Source organism: Myotis myotis, unplaced genomic scaffold, assembly GCF_014108235.1.
Source record: "Myotis myotis isolate mMyoMyo1 unplaced genomic scaffold, mMyoMyo1.p scaffold_m19_p_16, whole genome shotgun sequence".
NCBI classification, from domain to species: domain Eukaryota; kingdom Metazoa; phylum Chordata; class Mammalia; order Chiroptera; family Vespertilionidae; genus Myotis; species Myotis myotis.
In genome coordinates this window covers 26,033,544-26,049,290 of record NW_023416320.1, presented here as the reverse complement: position 1 = coordinate 26,049,290, position 15,747 = coordinate 26,033,544, and the positions used below count along the sequence as shown (strand labels likewise).

General features: G+C 42.3%; 1 pseudogene; it reads right to left on the bottom strand.

The window, feature by feature from the left end:
- Positions 1–2,149: 2,149 nt before the first annotated feature.
- On the bottom strand, positions 2,150–2,904 carry LOC118670795 (annotated as a pseudogene).
- Positions 2,905–15,747: the final 12,843 nt, after the last annotated feature.

Below are 15,747 nucleotides of genomic sequence, written 5' to 3'. Positions count from 1 at the left end.
TACGTAAGTGCCTTTGAGGTGAAAGCGTGTATATATGTAAAAATAATAAAAAGTACGTAAGTGCCTTTGAGGTGAAAGCGTGTATATATATATATATATATATATATATATATATATATATATATATATATATGCCTAATATGCAAAGTGTGCCCTTGGGAGTTCGACCGGGAGACCACGAGTTCAATTGCTCACTATGACGTGCGCTGACCACCAGGGGGGTGGCACGGAATGAAGGAAGGCCCCAGCCAGCATCCTGCAGCCACTAGGGACCCTACCCATGCATGAATTTCATGCACTGGGCCTCTAGTATATTATAATTCCTGTGCAGCTACAGTCCCTAGGCCTGGCCTGTGATCAGGGCCATCTTTCCTGGCTGCCTGCAGCCATCCCTGCCCCCTGCTGCCACCCACCCCCAGTTCCCCATTCACCATTGGGTGATCAGAGCCTGCCTGCCAGGGAAAGGGACCGAGAAGTTGCCTGTTCCTGCCCGCTCACCAGCCCCGCCCCTATCGCAGGTCGCCCTCTGTGTGTGGGGCAGCTGGTAGGGTGGGGGCCTTGGCCTGGCACCATCCACAATCACCCACAACTGGTGATGGGAGCCTGCCGGCTGGGGAAAGGGATCAAGAGGTGATCAGTGTGCCTCATAGTGACTGGTCAAGATGTTGTTCTGGTCATTCTGCTGTTAGGGTCAATTTGCATAGTACCTTTTATTATATAGGATGGATTATCAGTTACCATGATTTTTGTAGTAAGAAATAGATTTAAACAGTAAAGAGGACTTGTTGTTTTTAAATGAAAAGATTATAGCTGTAGATGTTGTTTGAGCAAGGTTCCAGCTCCATAGTTCTGCAATTACCTCTCCTTTGCTATCCTTCTTATACAAGAATAGACTTTGTTTCTAGATTGGCATTTTTCATTATAGCAAAATGGCAACATCCATCTTAGGCATCACATCTGCACATTGTCCAGAAAAAGATGCAAATTCTCTATCATCAACCAGTAAACAAAAGTCGGGGGTTTCACTATGATTGGACCAACTTAGATCTTAAACCAGACAATATCCTAAATAATCCTGGGTTACAAGCTCACCTATGATCCAATCACTGTGATGGAGAGGACAATATTAAGATCATGTCAATCATGACCCACCCCTGAGGTAGGGGTAGATTAACCACATCCTGACCTCATGGCATATACAGAGTATACAAGAAGTGAGGTAGATGCTGTGGAGGCAAACAAATTACACAAGCAGAATTTTAGGGGAAACAAAGAAGAAAAAATAATTGAGTAACCAAGGGGGGGAAAAAACACAAAAAAGGAAGGATTTTTCTGTAGTTGGGTACAGTTCTCAATCAGAAAGTATTGATGGATTTACTTTACTTTTAGTTCCAGGTAAAATAATTTAATAGGAAACATAGGAAAGATTGACATGGCATGACATTTATTTGTATATTTTGACACCTAACATACAAGTCCCTGGTTGAGGCTGACTCCACCCCACTGCACCTGTCCTGCACCTGTTTGTTTCCCCTGTTACTATAGAGTTGTTCTGAGGGGAGCACCTGGACTTTAGATTATACCCACTTAGGGACACTAACCTGGTTATCCTCAACCTGTAGATTTTATTACTGCACAATATTTCACACAGACTACTGCTGTGGGGGAATGATCCGGAGACCTGGAAAATTAGGATATGGTTTTGGAAATTTGCCTAGGGGACTGGCAATATCCTCCTCCCAAACATTTATTTTGATCTTGTGGCTCATTGTGAGGGGAAATATAATAGGCAGGGAGTGCTTTTGGACACCCCCATATTCTCTGGTACACATTTGAACTTCTACCAGTCACAGATCATCTCTTTTGCTTAACTTTCTCCACCTGAGAATTGCAAGTGACTGTAGAAGAAGAAATATACTGAGCTTTAACAGTCATTTACACTTTGGTGTTGATGGGGTATGGGTTCTGAGGAAATAGGATAGGAGAAGGAGAGGAAGGTGAGAGTTTGAGGACAATGAGAAATCCTGTGTGTTTCCAGAAAAGATGAATCACTAAGAAGGAAAAGTCTCCTTTTTCTTTCTCTTAAAAGAATTTTATTAAAGCATAGAGCAACATATAGCTTCTAGATCCAGCTGCTAAGGAGATCCTGTTATGCTGTGGTTACTGGTGGGGGCATGGCAGGTGGCTCTGGCTTCCCACCCTTTGGTTCTGCCATGGGGGTAGTTGGCAGTATCTCATCTTTGGATTCCACAAAGCTCACATGTGGTAGGGGCTTCTTAGGGCCAGTCTTACCACTCAGGTTCCAAGGAAGCATGATCTTCACTTTGAGGCCTAACCCACCCTGCGGGAGCAGTACATGGCACCCGACAGTGTCAACTTAGTAATTAACAGGGTCCCTACTGGGGATCATCAGACCATCGACAAACTCCATGGATTTAGCCCTATGTCCTCAGAGTTTCTCAGACACCTTATAGCTTTTGACCCCACTCTCCATGATGAACCTCAACACGCCATAGCAGGCTCTCTACACAGCAAGGCCTCCTAGGAGTTTATAACCAGAGACTCTGCCTGGACAATGGCACACAGACCTTTGGGCAGTGTAGATATTTTCAGTATAAAGCTCTACACTGCCCTTGGGGAAGCCAAATGTCTTCTGAACCACAGCAGTTAATTCCTATATTTGTGGGCCCTTCTCACCAAGAACATTCTGCATCCTGGTGGCCAAAATAAAAATTTCTGTCCTGGCCAGTGTAACTCAGACTTTAACTTCAGAATAGCCATCTTCAGCTGTTTCCTATTGCTCAGTTCAGCTTTGAAGATGCCATCAGCAACAATCTACCTCTTCTTGGAAATGTTCACCACCACCTTGCCTTTAAGGGAGAAAATCCTGGAAAGTAAAACCATGGTAGCCAAGATAAATGACATCTACTTCATAATGTGCGCAGTCTACACCGGGCCTTATCTCAGCATGTATAATGTATAATGCAAACTTGCCTTAGGGAGGACAAAGTGACATCAAAGAATCTGGAAAGTGTCCTCAGTATAGAGCCCTACATTCTGCATGCCATTTGCTGCCGAATATGAGCGTAGCCAAGTTGTATAGTCTTTTTGAGCCTCCATTTTCTCATTTGAAAATTGGGGATAATAACACACTTATCTCATAGTGTAACTATGAGAATTAAAGTTTGTGGTATGTGAATAAACCAGTGTAAAGTTACTCTAGTAGTAGTCACATCCAAGCCACCATTGTCATAGTGGGTGGGGAGGAGGTGAATAAGAGGATAAAATGAGGGAGAAGTCTTTTTTTCTTATAATTATAGCTTTTGAAGCAGAGAAAAATGTAAAGTATTCCCAAAGCACTTGCTTTTATGTCCAGAAGTACAATAGGTGTGAACAGTGATGCAAGAGACATAGTTCCTGTCTTTATGGGCTTCACAAAGTCACTGTAGAAATAAGACAGGTGCAAAGACACATGAAAAAATAAGCAACGTGGGAAGCAATGTCAAATAAGCAGTGGTTAGAGCAGTGGTCAGAAGGCCAGGTAGGGTTTCATGGAGGAAATTAACTCACACTGTTCCAGAAAAGATGACTAGATACAGAAGAATGTTGTAGGAAAGCAAGGAGGGTGCCTTCCCTTGGGTGCCATTAGAGCTGGGTAAGGGTTGACCTACTAGAGGGAACAACAGGTGCTCTCTGGCCTTCCTCCTCTGTGTGCCAGAAGAGCACCTGAAAGCTGAAAAAAGCATCCAGGGAAACTGTGAATCCAATCTCTAAGGGGTATGGCTACACAGGACCATATGATTATACAGAGGCAGATCAGAGTAGCCACCACTCCCAGGCTAGCTACTGCCTGACCTGGGACTTCCTCTAAGGCTGGAACTTCAAAGGACAGTTACCATAAACACAAGCATCTTTCTTCTCTTTTCCTTCCTTTCTTCCTTCCTTCCTCTCTCTCTCTCTCTCCTTTATTTCTTCTTTATTTCTCCTCCTGGGAATAAAGGATTTGGCATTCTCTACATTTGATTCCCTTGTCAATACAATGAAGAGGTTGCATGACACTGTTCTATACACACCCTCCCTCACTTTTCTGCCACATTTTAGTTATTTTCCATGTTCTTCTGAATATCTCCTCCTCAGGCTACAGCTGGGCATTAAGACAGTCCTTGATGAGTGAAAGTGAAACTGAGAAAAAACAAAAACAAATATTAATAGAACAGGCAAACTCATGCAGAGGGACTTTATGGCAACACTGAGGAAAGTCTGACCACCCTTGTGCAGGAAAGATTCCATGTAGAATAAGCTATTTTTCTATAAATCAGGTGACTGTTTAAAGTGACAGGTCACCTTGAAAGTATACATAAGAAATAAAACAATGTGAAAATAAAACTGATATTAAACTGGATGGGTCGAAGGGACTCAGGTCTTTGAATGTTGTTCTTTAATATCTCCATTTTCTTTCACTGCTCAGAAAAGTTAATGTCTGCCAGGTGCTTTCGCCTTCTCAGAAGAAAAGCGCTTAAATAAAATATGAGGTGTCACCTTGAGTGGCGAGCTTTGACCTCCAAATCCAGGGAGTATGGGTTTACACTCAGGGAACTAGAAACGCATTTGTTTTGGTTCACAGTTACTTTTTAGTCATCTGATTTGTTGCTCATTTTAATAGTGCAGATCTGAAGGTGAGGCTTATTTTACCCATAATTCAAGGTTTGGTTTTTTCAGTATTAAATGACAATATTTTGACTAACAGTTTCAGAGCAAAACAGACTACAGCTTATCATGCTTTCGGTGGGCCTCCCTCTTGGAATTGCTGTGCTCTATCAGAAATCATTTCCTTTCCCAGCCAGAGGAACTCCACTCTTATCAGAGATCTTGATCTTAACCAAACACCCTACAATAAACCAGACAGGCTGAGGGTTGATACCATTACCCTCTGACCTCTGAGGAAGTTCCTCAGAAGGGAGCCGATTATCAGACATTAACAAAACATGGTCATCCAGAGAGGCACAAAGCCAAGACAATAGGAGATAGGTTTATTAACTTTGAAAAAGCAGAACATGTTCTTAATCCTATAGTTGTGGGGAAAGAGAACATAAATGTAAGGGGCCTTTTGAGAGCCATGGTACTATGGATTAAGTATTACCTCACAGCCACCAAACTCGAATACCCAGCATCCCAATGTCTTCCTCAAGGTCTTAAAAGTCAGGGACTGAACTATACTTCAAAACAAATATTTTGTTCAAGTATTTATAATGCTTCTTAGTAATATCCAGTTTGTATAATGTGACTAAGCACAAAGAAATTACCCGTGACATGATATACTCAGTGGCTTCCAGGTGAGGAAAAGACATTAAAAAAATATATTTAGACTTTCCAGACTAAACACATTGCAGGAAAACCTAGTGGTTAGAACATTTATTCAGACAAAATATGATTCCCCTATTGCATTTTCAGAATGTCCAATTAAAAGATTTTTTTTAAAAAAACTTAGAAATTTAGAAAGCTAAGGAAGCAAGGTGGATAAAATGAACTCATTAGTCCACTGGTGAGGGTTTTTTCCAAGTCAGAATTAATATGCAGATATGAAATGCAGAAAGCAGAGAAAATCACAGATAGCAAAATTTGAACTTGGGTGGTATTTATCACTCCCCACAGTAACTATCTCAACTGGAAAAAGTGAAGCATGGACTCGACCAATTTTACTGTGTTTGGATGTTGAGCTTGTTATTTTCTTTCTCTAGCTGCCAGAAAATGAAGGAAAACCTGAAACCTGAACTAAAAGTTTTGAGAAATAGTGGAAAAAAGCATTTGCTTCCCTGTCACTCATTTTCTTAGTCTAATGAATTCCTTTGAGAAAAAAAATCATTTTTGTTACTAATGAAAATGTCATAGGTGGCAGATGGGTTGATAGAAGCGCTGTTGTGTCAGCTGCATCTCGCCTAGGTGTGATGAGGTATCCTGTCCAGTGTAGGGCAGGTGTTGGTCATTTTTATTAGAAAAACACACCCTAAAGAAAGGAGAAGACTTCAGAATGCTTTAGAAGAATGTGTTCATTACAAGTCTTCAGAAGCCAAGGTAACTGTAGGTCTGGGCAAAAGACTGGCTTCTATATAAGGGATCAAAATATTGTGAAACCCTAAGCAAATTCTTGTACACAGCCTGTAAACATTAAGCAACCAATAATATAGGTTGGTCCTAAAACCTAACAAAATTAAAAAGGCATAATCCCAATTTACAACCAATTGATAACCTGGTAGGGAACCATACATGTTAACAAGTAGTTGATACAGCATGGTAAATGTCATGTTACTGACTTGACAAAATTATTATAAAACAAAAGGAGAACAAGAATTAGCTCTGATTGCAAATTCAAATTCCACAAATACACTCCTTATAGAGTGCCAATTCATCATAATAGATGGCGTTCTTTGAGTGTTAAAGGCTTTGTAGACTTCAAAAATGTACAATACTATTTATGGAGTTTCTATTTGTGAAAGAGCTAAGCCCCTTTGCTTAAAATCCATGCAACATCTGTGAAAGGAAAACTTTATTTTCCCCATTTTTTACGACTAAGAAAATTCAAACTCAGAGATGTTAAAACTAATCGAATAACTACTACAAAGTAGTATTTGATATGATTCTTGAACTACTTGTGCATGGGTTCAAATTTTCTGCCCTCTTGATCCCATTTCCTGTTTAGACACAAACCCGCTCATAAATTAACTTAAACCAGGATAAAATGTATTTTTGAGAAAAAAAGAAAAGACTTAGAAGGGAATTTTGAGGGCACCCACATAAAGTTAGTAGCTCTCTAATTTTCCAGGGGTGACTCTTTTTAGGGAGCTTTTTAATGGGAAATATATTTCAGATTATTCCAAATAGTGAACAAAAGCTTTGCTTTGCAAATGATGCTTCATTTTCTTACTGAAAGCTCTCAAACCAAATATTGAAAGGGGATTATTTTCCCATCTGGCCACTTTTCCATAAATAGCACAAAAATGAACAACTCCTTTCAAGATTCTTAATTATGTAAGGAATAGAATTTTGGTTTGTCCCTAAAATACAATGAATTGAGCAGAATCCATCAGAGCATTTAAGGGAAACTAGATTAGGGGTCAGAGAGGTGCCAATGGGGAGAAACCAAGCAGCTCCCAGGACTGGTATGGGGAAGGGAATAGGATGGGGGATACACATGTAAATTCATAAATTAAACGCCATTCACACCATCTTCATTACTAACAAAATCAATATAACTAGATAGCTCCCTCTTCCCTTCTGAATATGTCTTCTGTGATTCCTTTACGCTTTTCAAATATGTAAATGCAGTTAAATATGTTTAATCAAATCATTGTTTTTAGGGAGGAGAGAAGAGAGGGGAAAGAGAAGAAAGATAAAACTTTAAATCTGTTGATTTCTCTGGTCTCTCTGAGCAGAGATATTAATACTCCTACAAGTGATTAAATGAGATTATTTCTATAAAACGCTGGTACGCTGGCCAGTAGCTCGGTTGGTCAGAGCGTCATCCCATATGCCAAGGTTGTGGGTTCGATCCCTGGTCAGGGCACATACAAAAATGAATATATAAGTAAGTGGAACAAATAAACCAATGTTTCACTCTCTCTCTCCTGCTTGCTGTCTCCCTTCCTTTCTCTCTCTAAAATCAATCAATAAATTTTTTAAAAAATAAGAAAAATGACTGGCATGTAATCAAAACTTCACAGATGATAGTAGTCGTTGTTGAAATGACTGCTTTTGTAAAATTACTATGATTAGGATTTTTAAAACCATTCAATCATGATTAGCCCCTGGATCTTTTATAAATCTAATTTCTTCAAGTGTGGATTATTTTCCTTTTTGTTCTGGTTCCTACCCCTTAGGTTGAAAGTGTATTTCTTAAGATCTTTTTTCTATTTAAAGTGGTCCTTTAAATACATTCCAAATTATCTGTAAAATTTCCATCTTTTCCTATCCAGTCCCTCTTCATATTTCATCTTTGAACAATCACTTTAGGTTATAAAGTTCCCCTTGCACCATTTCCCCTCCCCCACATTACCCTGGCTTTTCCCTCTTTCCTTCTCTGTTTTCCCACGTTGGTTTCCACAGTCACATCAGCACCTTTGACCACTGACAGCTAGCTAATCACTGCCCATTTCTCTGCTGACGGCCAACTGGCCTTTGGGGAACATTATGTCACGGTGACGTTGAGTCCTTTAGATGTTCACAAGTCAATCTGGAAACTCAAATCCTAAATTGAAAACATATTTCAGCAGAAATGAGATGCAGATTTTCCTGTACATGTAGGGCTTGTTGGAAGTATACAAGGTGGTGCCATTGTAGGGAAAAGGGATACCGACAAAGGGAGCCCTGCTTTGAAAGGCCATGACCCAATTCTTCCTTTTGGAGGGTTTCCAATCAATTATTTCCCCCTTTTTCTGCATCTAAGCTGCTTTAGTCTACACCATTTTGGGGTGGAAATAAGAAAAGCTGATAGTCTCTGAAGTATGGACAGAATAAGCCACATTTTAAAAAAAATGTTTGCATTGCTTTTTTTTAGAGAGAAAAGGAAGAGAATCATCCATGTGAGAGAAACATCTCTCGGCTACCTTCTGTACACTCCCTACAGGGAATGGAGCTGCAGTCCAGGCATGTGCCCTGCCCGGGAATTAAGGAACTGGAGACCTCTTGGTGCATGGAACAACACCCAACCGAGCCACACTGGCTGGGGCAAGTAAGCCGCATTTTTAAAATGAAATGCAGAACCCTTCCTCCATAATCCTGTTCCCAACTCATGCACACAGCAATCAGAGCTGCCCACCACACCTTTCTCTGAGATGCCCCTGAAAATGCTATGCTTTGCAAAGGGCCAATGCTTGCCACAGGATTTAGAAGAAGTGCAAGCTAACCTTTCCTCACTCATCCCTTAGATTTAAAATTTATGGGTTCCCTTATCCATGGGGAGGGGTAGGTACTGAAATAGCTTCTCTTTTCATGGTTTATTCTGAATCCCTCTCCTTTTAAGGGCATTTGCTATTTTTGGCTTCTCATTACCATAAGGTTTGCAGAACAGAGAAAAAATGTAATAATTAAGACATATTTCAAGTCCATAATTAAAATAACAAGTATGAGAGAGTTTCTCTCTCCTCCACTGAAACTTCTTTTATTCGCTAGAAATTAATTACTGACTCATATCACACATAGTTTTCCAGTACTCATTGTATCATCTACCATAATTCTCATCTAAAACCAGAGTTGCACCATGGCTGGTGTGGCTCAGTTGGTTGGACATCATCCCATGCACCAGAAGGTTGCTGGTTCAATTCCTGGTCAGGGCACATGCCTGGGTTTCTGACGCAATTCCCTGTAGGGGGCATGCAGGAGGCAGCCAATGGATGTTTCTCTAACATCTATGTTTCTATCTCCCTCTCCCTTCCTCCTCTCTCTCTCTCTAAAAATATTAAAAACAAAACAGAGTTGTTATGAGGAAAGTTATGGCTAATAATAAAATAACTAGGAATTATTCAGCAGCTTTTATGTTCCAGGAATTTTCCTTAATATTCATATTAGTTAGAGTAATGATAAGTGCTATTAAAACAAAGAATCTCTAAAACTCAGTGATTCAAACAAGATAGAACTTATTGTTCACTCACATAAGAATCCAAGGCTCTCCTCCTTATGGTCATTTTGAGGCCAAGGATGCCAGCTGTGACAGCATCTTTAAGAAAGCAGAGAAAAAGAATAAATACGGATTCAAAATTTTTTCTTATGCAAGTGAAGAGGGACACAGCTCTGCTTCAGAAATAAAGGGAAGAATGAATTTTTGGTAAACAGCTAGCTGTTTAGATATGCAGTTTAAAGGGGATTTACTCTTTAAGAATAACCTTATAAAAGATTAAAAGATACATACTCCTGCAAACATCTACCATAATAGCTGACATAATGCAAGATGTAATAAACTGAAACAATTATTTGTAGTTTCTTGTTATTGTTATTTACAAACATTGATAAGCTGTGAGCATATTTGATTTGTATTAGATGAAATGTTAAATGTGTCTAAGATGGAACTCAGATTTTTATTGGTGTTTTTTTTTTATCTTGAAAGTGGAAATAATATGAAATTAAAGTTACAAATAATTATATGCTTTTCAGAAAGTTGAATTTGGTAGCAGACTATTTCTCCAGTTAGGAGGCAGGACTCAAAGCTTAAAAGACCCTTTTGATTATGTCATGTATAATTTTTTAATTAAAAAAAAAAACACCTCTTCTACCAGAAAGATATATTCCATACTTCAAGTTGTCTAGTGTAACAATGAAACACATTTGGTGATAGTTGAACTATATCTCTGTAGACTTTTTCCACTTAAGCCATACTTTTTTTTAATAAATGGAATTACATGGTCCCATGTCAGGATTTATTGGTTTATGTGTGCGTATATGTTTATGTGACTTATCCCTCCTTGTGGCTTCACTGAATAACAAGGAAAGTTGCTTCTGATTGGTACTGTATGAATGAGTTCACTCTATCCTGTTATTTGCATTTCACATATTAAGACAGTAACCAAATCAGCTATTGTCTCAGAGTGGGACTACCCCAAAGAAAGAGACCTCCAGGCAGCAGTGACATCTCTAAAGCATGCACCATAGCCTTGAGTCAGAGACTTTTATCGTCTAAGTGGTCCTGAAACCTAGAGATTTAGGGCCCTCTTCTCCTAATTTTCCCTTTCACCCTAGAGCAGCGGTTCTCAACCTGTGGGTCGCGACCCCTTTGGTGGTCGAACGACCCTTTCACAGGGGTCGCCTAAGACCATCCTGCATATCAGATATTTACATTATGATTCCTAACAGTAGCAACATTACAGTTATGAAGTAGCAATGAAAATAATTTCATGGTTGGGTCACAACATGAGGAACTGTATTTAAAGGGCCAGAAGGTTGAGAACCACTGCCCTAGAGTGAACTAGCATCAAAATTTAGTGAAAATAAATACTAAATGGCAAATAAAGATTTTAACAATGACTTAAACTGTGTAATAGTTTACTCTTTTCATACATACACACACACACCACAAAACCCCCACAAACTTTCCATATGCTTAGCTAATGAGATCAATTAATTTGTTAGGCAAATATTATTGCACCTGTTATATGCTAAGGCCCCAGCTGTGTGCTAAGGACACTACAGGATAGATAGATCCTGTGCTAGACCGATGAGGCAGAGTTTTAAAAAATAAATAATAAATGAACAAAAGTAGTTACAACTTTTGACTAGTCCTGGAAAGGAAGTAAAAATGATGGTGCTATAAAAAGAGAGAGAGAAGAAATTTAAGTTAGAAAGAATGGTTAGAGGAGTTTTATTATTTAAGAAATAAAAAAGTGGTTCAGGGGGATTAAGCACCTGGCCCAAGGTCACACAGGCAGTTAGGGGCAGAGCCAGAACTAGATTCCAGATCCAACCCACAATGCAGAAAAAAGGAAAAGAGAAATAAGTACTTTCATGCATTTGATGATTTGAAAAGCTGCAAGCCTTATACCACCTTTAAAATAGCTGAAAAGAAAACTTCATCCTTTTGTGCTCCGTAATCTTAGACCAAGTAGCCTCTGAATGTGAGATAGGAACAAGAAATCCCTCTGACCATTCTAGGGAATTAGCAGCAGCCAGGCTTACTGACAAAATAGGTCTGATAGCATCCCAACTGATAGTGACAAATCCATTCATTCCTGCTGTTGGCTCTCCCCATGAGCTGACATGTCACCAGCATAATTGTAGAGAGACATTCTCCGCCCCCTGCGGCTGCGACACCACAGCCAGTCCCCCTGGGTGTCAGGCAGTTCCTTAGGGAGCAGTTATCAGGCCTCAGGTAATCCACATTGGCTCCCTGGATAAGGCTGAAGAACATCCATCCACCGCCATTTCAAAAGTCTCCCCAATTGTCTAATGTGGTGTGTGTGTGTGTGTTTTTCTCCCTTTAAGATTTTTCTAGATATTTAATTAATGGATTAAGACAGAGTGGCAATAAAGAGGAAGATTTCAGTTTCACCTCCCTTGCTTTAGTGCACACATCCTCCTCTCCAAGCATCTCCCCGCCTCAGTTCCCATCTCAGCCGAGTTTCTGCTGCTTCTCATGACATTATTGAACACTTCGGTGGGAAAAGAGAACAAGGGAGGAAGATGAGAGGAAGGGAGGGAGGAAAGGAGGAAGGAAAAAAACACTGCTATTCTTAAGCACAGGCTAGTTGTTTCATGATTTTTACCAAACTCATCCGCAGAGCAAATCTTTGAGGCAGATATTATGAGGATGACAATAAAGGCACTGTTTACTGAGCATTTATTACCCAGCACAATTCCACAAAGTGGGTTTTAGTGTCTTCACTTCTAATTTGTGCCAATTAGAAAAAGGTTCCTCCGAGTGGTTGCATCCCAAGGGCATTTGGTTTAGCAAGTGAGGGATGTCTCGGTACTAATAAGAAAAAGAAACTTCTTCCCCCAAGTCGAAGAAGCTCTTGTGTCAGGGCAATAGATGTAAAGACCGGATTTCAGATCCTGCTCGCTGCTGGGCCCATATGCTTGGGCAGCAAGCGCCCTGTACAGCCACACCCAGCAGCTCCACAGGCAGGCAGATGAGAAGTGACAGAGCTGGAACTTGAGTCTCTGTGATTTGGAGCTTGTGATCTTATCCACTAGCCACCACTGCTTTTCTTTCTTTTTTTAAATGATTTTTAGAGAGAGAAGGAGGAGAAGGAGAAAGAGAAACATCATCAGCTGCCTCCTGCATGCCCCCTACTGGAGATTTAGTCTGCAACCCAAGCATGTTCCCTGACCAGAATCGAACCACCAACCTTTTGGAGCACTGGACAAAGCCCAGCCAACCAAGCCATACCAGCCAGGGCCAGCCACCATGGCTTTTGATGTAATCAATTTCTATGTGCAGATTCTATTTCCATTATCGAATGCATTTTATAAATCCTGGAGGTCAAGAATCATACCCAGTGGGCCTCAAAATTCCAGTATGTGACTTTGCACCCCAAAGCAAATCCAGACCCACCTATTGCTAAATTGTTTGATACCCTGAGACAGTGTGAAGGGTAGGACAGCAAAACCCACCTTACCAGTCCCCGTGAGGCCAGCAGCCAAGCTGGTAGCCAGTTCTCACTACCTGCTTCCACCTCTTCTCTCTCCCCCACTCCCTGCCACAGGGCCCATGCCCACTTGTCCTCAGAGTCAGCTGCACCCTGCTAGGACTACAAATCGCACCAACAGCCCCTGACCTGGTCATAGTCCTCTGAAACATGGGCCCCCAGGGTTAACTGATTCTCTCCAAAGTCATCAAATCAAACCTCGCATGAATGAATGCCCAGAGTAAATGAGACCAACCATGAAACAGATCCGAGATATGTGAGCCTCCTTCTCGGAGTTCATTGCCCATTCCCACAGCTCAGACATCCACTCCCCTTGTCTCCCTCGCTTTGGGCACTCATCAGGGCTCCCAGCTTTAGCGTGGAGATGACCCTTTGGGGTCAGGGTGGCCAGACTGACTCCACTGACCCAGCAGGTGGAGAAATCTGAGAGAGGCTTTAAAGACACAGCACACAAACACTTTCAAGTCATCATCTTTGCAGCTGAGCCTTTCAGATTGTTTAGTGAAGAACTTGGAGATCCTCCCGCCCAAGCCCTGGTGTCTCCACATTACAACATGCGGGGGAGAGGGGCAGAGAGGGGGCTCTTCATTCCCCTAATGCACTCCTTCCGTATCTATTCCCCGCTGGAAGGCAACGCCAGGCAACACAGTGCTCCTCTACAGCATTCTTACCTGCGGAGAAACTTTTTCTCCCCGTTAATGACTGGTTTTATTTTACCCTTCATCTCTCTGCACTGGCTTTTCTATTAATAACATAATTAAATAACAATTACTTTTTTAAAAATAATTTTTTAAAAGAACAGACATATCCTCAGCCTGAGATCTAAGGCCCGCGTGTGTGTGTGTGTGTGTGTGTGTGTGTGTCTGTCTGTGTGTAGGGAAAGAGGGTACCTACCGGGAGAGCAGAAGAGAGAAGTCGAGTTCAAAATGTGCAGGACTGCACAGAGCTGAGAAATACTGGGGAACAAGCCAGGGGACCTTTTTGTTTTCCTTTGTTAGCGCTTCTCCACTAAGTCTGGCTGCCCTCCTGCCCTGGATCTGGGGAGGGTGGGGGGGAGGTCCTGGGCAGTGCCCTCTGCCACTCACCAGAGAAGCTATATCCGAGTGTGGGGGCGCACATAACTTACGTGCAGTTTGCGGTTCAAAGTTTCCAGACTGGAGATCTGTTTGTTTGGTTTGGGGCTCAGGGTTTTGCACCCCGCCTATCCTCTCCAATCTCCCCCGAGCAGCAGGGTCTGCTTCAGTCCCAGTGACTCAGCAGGCGTCCCCAGCCAGGCCCAGCCTAAACACTGCTCACTTGGCAAAGGGAGGGGGTGTTCCCCAATTGCTCAGGGACCTGGCTGCCCAGAGAGGAACATCCCAGGCCCCCTCCCTTGCTGCCTGGGGAGCAAGCAGCGCACGGAGCACAGCAGCGGGCAGTCGAGTCATCAGGGCTGCAAACATGACGTCCCCGCCCGACCCCTACGCCACACACCCCGCCCTCCGACCAAGCACAACTTGAAAGTGCAGAGCAGCATGCTGGCGGGCCGTCTGTTTTCCCTGGGGCCCCACTCATCACAAACAAGGCCATGTGCGCACAGTACACGGGGACCCCTTCACCCTCCCAGTGACGCAGCTGCAGCTGAGGCGGGTGGGGACAGCAGCTGGGGAGGCCACACAGCAGCACACGCAGGGTCTGGGTGGGGTGGCAGGTGGGTCCCGGGTTTGGAAAGAGGTCCCAGATCACAAACAGTCACTCCCAGGAAAGAGTGCTCTTTGCTGGCTCATTTGTTCAATCCACACACGTTTGCCCCGCACAGGGCTGGGTGCTAGAGAAATCAGTGCTACAAACAGTGAGAGCAGGTGGTAAAGGGTTTTAAACAACGCCTAAGCCATGGTTTGTATCCTCAGGAAGCTCACAGTCTCGTTGGAAAGCCAAAAATGTAAGAAAAGAATGATGACAGGCAAACAAGAAGATGAACCCTTTGCCAGGTAATGTGGCCCAGTGATGAGCGTGGAACCATGAACCAAGAAGTCCCCAGTTTGATTCCCATCAGGCCACATGCCCGGGGCTGTGGTCTCTAGCCCCAGTAGGGGATGTGGAGGGGGCAGCCAGCTAATGTCTCTCTCTCATCAATGTTTCTATCCTTCTCCCTTCCTGTTTCTCTAAAATCAATAAAAACATTTTAAAAAAATAATGATGAACCCTTTGAAAGACTTGCACAAGGCCCCTAATTCAAGTCTCTGCTTTTCAAAAGCACTTGACTTGTGTTCTTCAGCAGCACTGACATCCATGGGATGCTTTTCCCCCGCTCTCTCCGCCTGGATAATTAGAAACTAGCCTTGCAAAGTCAGGTCAGGCTTGCCCTCCTTTGTGCAGTCCTCCTGACCTCCCTCCTCCTCCCTGGGATAGAGAAGGGGCCTCTGCTTCCTGTTTCTTATTCCTGCCTCCATCGTTGCACGTACATATTGCTCCACATATTTACCCTTTTGCTTCTAACACCTTAGAGCTTCCCCTTAACCTCTGCTTAGCAAAATCTAACGTTAAGCAATCTGTCTACCTCCCTCTAGAGCAGCGGTTCTCAACCTGTGGGTCGCCAACCTGTGGGTCGCGACCCCTTTGGGGGTTGAATGACCTT